Source organism: Amaranthus tricolor, chromosome 3 (genome assembly GCF_026212465.1).
Source record: "Amaranthus tricolor cultivar Red isolate AtriRed21 chromosome 3, ASM2621246v1, whole genome shotgun sequence".
NCBI lineage: Eukaryota > Viridiplantae > Streptophyta > Magnoliopsida > Caryophyllales > Amaranthaceae > Amaranthus > Amaranthus tricolor.
In genome coordinates, this window is record NC_080049.1 from 35,080,768 (window position 1) to 35,086,993 (window position 6,226).

Below are 6,226 nucleotides of genomic sequence, written 5' to 3' on the forward strand. Positions count from 1 at the left end.
AGGAGAAAACCCTGTGGTCTTGCTAGGAACGCGATTATAAGCAAATTCAGCATGTGGTAGCAATTGTTCCCATTGTTTAGGATTCTTTGTAATGAGAGCACGCAACAAGGTTCCTAAGGTCCTATTGGTTACTTCGGTTTGACCATCAGTTTGGGGGTGGCTAGAACTACTAAAGTTAAGCTTTGTTCCCATTTTTCTCCACAAAGTAAGCCAAAAATGACTAAGAAACTTTGAATCTCTATCACTCACTATGCTTCTTGCTATCCCGTGTAGTCTTACTATCTCCTTAAAGTAAAGGTTAGCAATATTAACGGCATCATGAGTAGTATGACAAGCAATGAAGTGAGCCATCTTAGAAAACCTATCAACAACAACCATGATGGAATCCTTATTGTTAGAGGTTCTAGGAAGTCCAGTGATGAAATCTAAACTCACATCCTCCCATGGGTTTTGTGGCGTAGGAAGAGGTTGGTGAAGACCTTGAGATGTTTTGTGGGCTTTGGCTTTTAAACATTGCACACATCTCTTGATAACATGAATGACATCCTTAGCAAGCTTGGGCCAATAGAAGGTCTCATTTACTAAAGCTATGGTCTTCTCTTCTCCAAAATGTCCTCCAAGTCCTCCTTCATGATACTCCTTAATCAAAGTCTCCCTAACACTATGTCTAGGCACACACAATTGGTTTCCTCGAAAAAGATATCCTTGGAAGATGTAAAAAAGTCCTTGAGGCTTATTATGGCATTTTTCGAAAACTCCTCCAAAATCAACATCATCAATATAGCATTCCTTTAACAATTCCATTCCCACAACCTTAGTATTCAAAGTACTCAAAAGCAAGTATCTCCTAGATAAAGCATCAGCTCCGGTGTTTAGTTTACCCGCTTTGTGTTTAATGGTGAAATGAAAGGTTTGTAGGAACTCGACCCACTTAGCATGTCTAGATTGAAGTTTGTGTTGGCTTTGAATGAACTTTAAGGCCTCATGGTCAGAATGTAACACAAATTCTTTGGCAATCAAGTAGTGTCTCCAATGCTCTAAACATCTAATGATAGCATAAAACTCCTTATCATAAGTTGAGTATTTCCTCTTAGCATCATTGAGCTTCTCACTAAAGTAAGCAAGGGGTTTGTTGTTTTGAGTAAGGACACCTCCAATACCTACCCCAGATGCATCACACTCTACTTCAAAAATATCATCAAAATTAGGTAAAGCTAGAACAGGTGCGGTGGTAAGTTTGTTTTTGATGGTGTCAAAGGCTGCTTGTGCTTTGGAATTCCACTCAAAAGTCTTAAGTTTTGTGAGTTCGGTGATAGGGGCCATGATTGAGCTAAAGTTTGGGACAAACCTCCTATAAAAAGAAGCTAAACCATGAAATGATCTAACTTGGTGAATGGTGGTAGGGATAGGCCAGTCTCTAATAGCTTCAACTTTCTTTACATCCGCTTTTATCCCCTCAATTGACACAATAAATCCAAGAAACTTAACTGACTCCGAAAAGAATTGACATTTCTCCAAGTTACCATATAACTTCTCCTTAGCTAGCACACTAAACACTTGACGTAAATGATCAACATGTTCATCTTCACTTTGACTATACACCAAAATATCATCAAAATAAACCACTACAAAGTGACCTAAGAAAGGCTTCAAGGTTTGGTTCATAAGTCTCATAAAGGTAGAAGGTGCATTAGATAAACCAAAGGGCATAACTAACCATTCATAAAGTCCTTCCTTAGTCTTAAATGCGGTTTTCCACTCATCCCCCTCATGGATTCTAACTTGGTGATATCCACTCCTAAGGTCAATCTTAGAGAAAACTTTAGAACCATATAGATCATCTAACAAATCATTAAGTCTAGGTATGGGAAATCTATACTTGATAGTGATTCTATTGATGGCTCTACTATCCACACACATCCTCATTTCTCCATTCTTTTTAGGCACAAGTAAAGTAGGAACGGCACAAGGACTTATGGATTCTCTAATCAAACCTTTAGCTAACAAATCATCAACTTGTCTCCTAATTTCTTCAGTTTCCTTAGGATTAGTCCTATAGGCTGGTTTGTTAGGCAATGAGGAACCGGGAATGAAATCAATTTTATGTTGTATATCCCTTTTAGGTGGAAGTCCGTTTGGTATTTCATTAGGAAAAACATATGCAAATTCATCAAGCAAAGGTTCAATCAAAGGGTGATCATGCAAAACAGATTCAGTTTCGTCATTTAGCAATAACAATTCTTTTCGTTCCTCAAATTCATGTTGTTCACTTTTAAGTATAGGAATTAAAGAATGAAAATTAGTTAAAGTTGCTTGCAATTTAGAATTAGCATTAGGTGCATATGGTGCCAAAGTTATCTTTTTGTTATTTAAAACAAAAGTATGTGTGTTTTTAAAACCATCATGCATAACTTTCCTATCATACTGCCACGGCCTACCTAATAAAACATGACATGCATCCATAGGTATAACATCACATAAAAGACTCTCCTTATAACTATTACCAATGGAAAATGAAAGCAAAACTTGAGAGTTTACAGGAATACCTTTGTTTTGATTCAACCATTGAATCATGTATGGCTCGGGGTGTGGAGAGGCGGTGAGATTAAGCTTGTCCACCATGGTCTTTGAAGCGACATTAGTGCAACTTCCTTCATCAATGATAAGCGAACAGATCTTACCTTTAACCGTACATTTCGTGTGGAATATTGCTTCCCTTTGTGGGTTTGGATCTTTGGCTTTGACCCCACTAAGAGCTCTTCGCATAACCAATAATTCTCCTTCATCCGGATATATCATTTCCTCATCAAGTTCAGCATCATCACAGAAATCCTCCTCGCTTTCCTCTTGATGATCATCAAATTCAACCAAGTTCACCATTTTTCGGTTTGGGCATTCGGAAGAAATATGTCCTAGGCCTTGACACTTAAAACATCTCCTAGGTGTGAATGAATTGGTGTTTGGTTTGGTTGTATTGGGCATGCTTAGGGGCTGATTTGAATTATTGTTTTGCAAAGCTTTTGAATCTTGTGAATGGGCTTTAGAATAGGAATGGGGAGTGTTCTTTTGGTAGGAATTAAAATTGGTCGTTCCTGTTGAAGTGAAACGTGAGGTTTCCTTCATTTTAGTTCTTTGTTGTTTATCCACTTTATGTGCAAGGTTAATTAAATCATCAAGGCAAGCATAAGGTTGTAATTCAGCAATGTTTCTGATTTTTGAATCTAAACCATTTAAAAATCTTACCAAAGTTTGATGATCATCCTCCTTAAGGTCGCATCTCATGATCATTGTCTCGAACTCTCGACCATACTCTTCTACACTCCTGCCATCTTGTTGTAGATGTTGAAGTTTGGTGAAATTCTCTTGCATGTAGTATGAAGGCAGAAACTTTTCCTTCATTTGCTTTTTCATCTTTTCCCATGATCTAATCTTGTCTTTCCCTTCTCTTTCTCGTTTTGCACATTTGCTAGCCCACCAAGTAGAAGCATATTTGCGCAATTTTAAGGCTACTATCTTTACCTTCTTTTCTTCATCCGTATTCTTGTAATCAAATACTCTTTCAACAGTTCTTACCCATTCAAGGAACTCATCTCCATCTAATCTTCCTTCAAATTCTGGAATGTCGACTTTAAGATCATCTCCACGGCTTGTTTGCCTATTAACTTTAGGACTTTCAGACTCATAATCCCCACCTTCCCTTAAGGTGCGTTTTAGGTCTAGAAACTCTTTAAGCTGGGCTCGTAAGTAATTAATGGTGGCATTTTGCTCTTCAACAATTCTGCTCAAATCACTTGTTTCTCCTTCACCACTTTGAGACATGGTGTTTTTTTGCTTTGCGAATGAACAAAATTAAGGCTCGGAGCGTAGCCTTGGCTCTGATACCAAGATGATATAGGTTGGCTATGTTTTGAACAAGGACCAAACTATATGCACACGTATGTTTCACGGTTTCGGAATTCAGCAATTAAGGCTGAAAGTTTAGGTTGTATTGTAAAATGTTTTTTTTTTTTTTTTTTTTTTGTGATTTTGTGGGTTTTGTAATAAGAAGAACTAAGAAAAGATATGTTGAATTGAACAACTTGAAAATGGCTGATCCAAGGATTAATTTGATACAGATTCACCACAAATTAAAACCAAGGGCTCCTAAGAACACATTCAAACTTTAAGCCAAAAGAATGAAAAGCATAGGAACTTCAACTTACTAAAACCAATCCAAGTTAAAGTAAATTGCAAAGAGAGAACAAAGGAATTTGCTCAAAGGTTGTTTTGTATTCAGAATGTAAAAATCAGGTTGTGAATTACAAGAGTGCATACATCCTATTTATACTAAAGCATTCAGCAATGAGTACAAACTTTGAAAATGAAAGTACAACCAAAATGGCAATAAAATGCAACAGCTAGTAAAAGAACAAGGAGATTTTTGCTGATTTTTTTTGTTGTCTCTAACAGCTAGTTTTGTTGTCTCTAACAGCTAATTTTTCTTTGGGATTTTCAAATCAGCTCTTCTATCTTCTTGGGATTATTTGTGGCTGATTTGTAAGAGATATTATCATAAAAATCCCACTCAATCTTCATAACATATGGCTGTTGTAAATCAGCTAGTTTTGAAGAATGCAACGGCTCAATTTGGAGAATCTGATTGGTTGTTTTGATCCATGCATTTTAATTTTGTAAAAAACGTCCCATGATTAAAATAAATATTAGACTCAATAAAATAAAAATTACAACTCGACTAACTAAACATGAGACATGATTAAGCTTGATCCTAAACCTGGCTTAATCATCTCTAAGACTTTGTTTCATTATAAAAATGAAAATACAAAATAAAGATTCAAATTAAAGAAGACTTAGTTCATGATTACAAAATTAAAAGACTTGACATTTAAACCTTGAATTTGAGCATCTTCCATATGATGAATCATGGTATTGATCCAGGTTAGCTCATGAGAACTAGATGTAGGTGATCCTACATCATCCTCCCCTTCTTTGGAGAAGCTTGACCTCAAGCTTGGTAACGTATCCTCTTCATGGAATGGAATTAAATCTGCAACATTAAATGTAGAGGACACACCATAGCTACTAGGTAGCTCTAGTTTGTAAGCATTGTCATTTACTTTCTCCAAAATTTCAAAAGGTCCATCAATTCTAGCACTTAATTTTGATTTTCTTTGGATGGGAAACCTATCCTTTCTCAAGTAAATCCATACTAAGTCACCTTCTTTGAAAATCACCTCTTTTCTCTTTTGATCCACTCTTTCTTTAACCTTCTCATTCATTTTCTCAATCCTTTCCACAACTTGCTTATGCACCTTTTGAATTTCATTAGCTCTCAACTCGGCATCGTGACTGAACTTCAATGGTGTAGGAAAAGGCGTAAGGTCTATAGGGGTTAATGGGTTAAGGCCATAAACCACAAAGAAAGGAGAAAACCCTGTGGTCTTGCTAGGAACGCGATTATAAGCAAATTCAGCATGTGGTAGCAATTGTTCCCATTGTTTAGGATTCTTTGTAATGAGAGCACGCAACAAGGTTCCTAAGGTCCTATTGGTTACTTCGGTTTGACCATCAGTTTGGGGGTGGCTAGAACTACTAAAGTTAAGCTTTGTTCCCATTTTTCTCCACAAAGTAAGCCAAAAATGACTAAGAAACTTTGAATCTCTATCACTCACTATGCTTCTTGCTATCCCGTGTAGTCTTACTATCTCCTTAAAGTAAAGGTTAGCAATATTAACGGCATCATGAGTAGTATGACAAGCAATGAAGTGAGCCATCTTAGAAAACCTATCAACAACAACCATGATGGAATCCTTATTGTTAGAGGTTCTAGGAAGTCCAGTGATGAAATCTAAACTCACATCCTCCCATGGGTTTTGTGGCGTAGGAAGAGGTTGGTAAAGACCTTGAGATGTTTTGTGGGCTTTGGCTTTTAAACATTGCACACATCTCTTGATAACATGAATGACATCCTTAGCAAGCTTGGGCCAATAGAAGGTCTCATTTACTAAAGCTATGGTCTTCTCTTCTCCAAAATGTCCTCCAAGTCCTCCTTCATGATACTCCTTAATCAAAGTCTCCCTAACACTATGTCTAGGCACACACAATTGGTTTCCTCGAAAAAGATATCCTTGGAAGATGTAAAAAAGTCCTTGAGGCTTATTATGGCATTTTTCGAAAACTCCTCCAAAATCAACATCATCAATATAGCATTCCTTTAACAATTCCATTC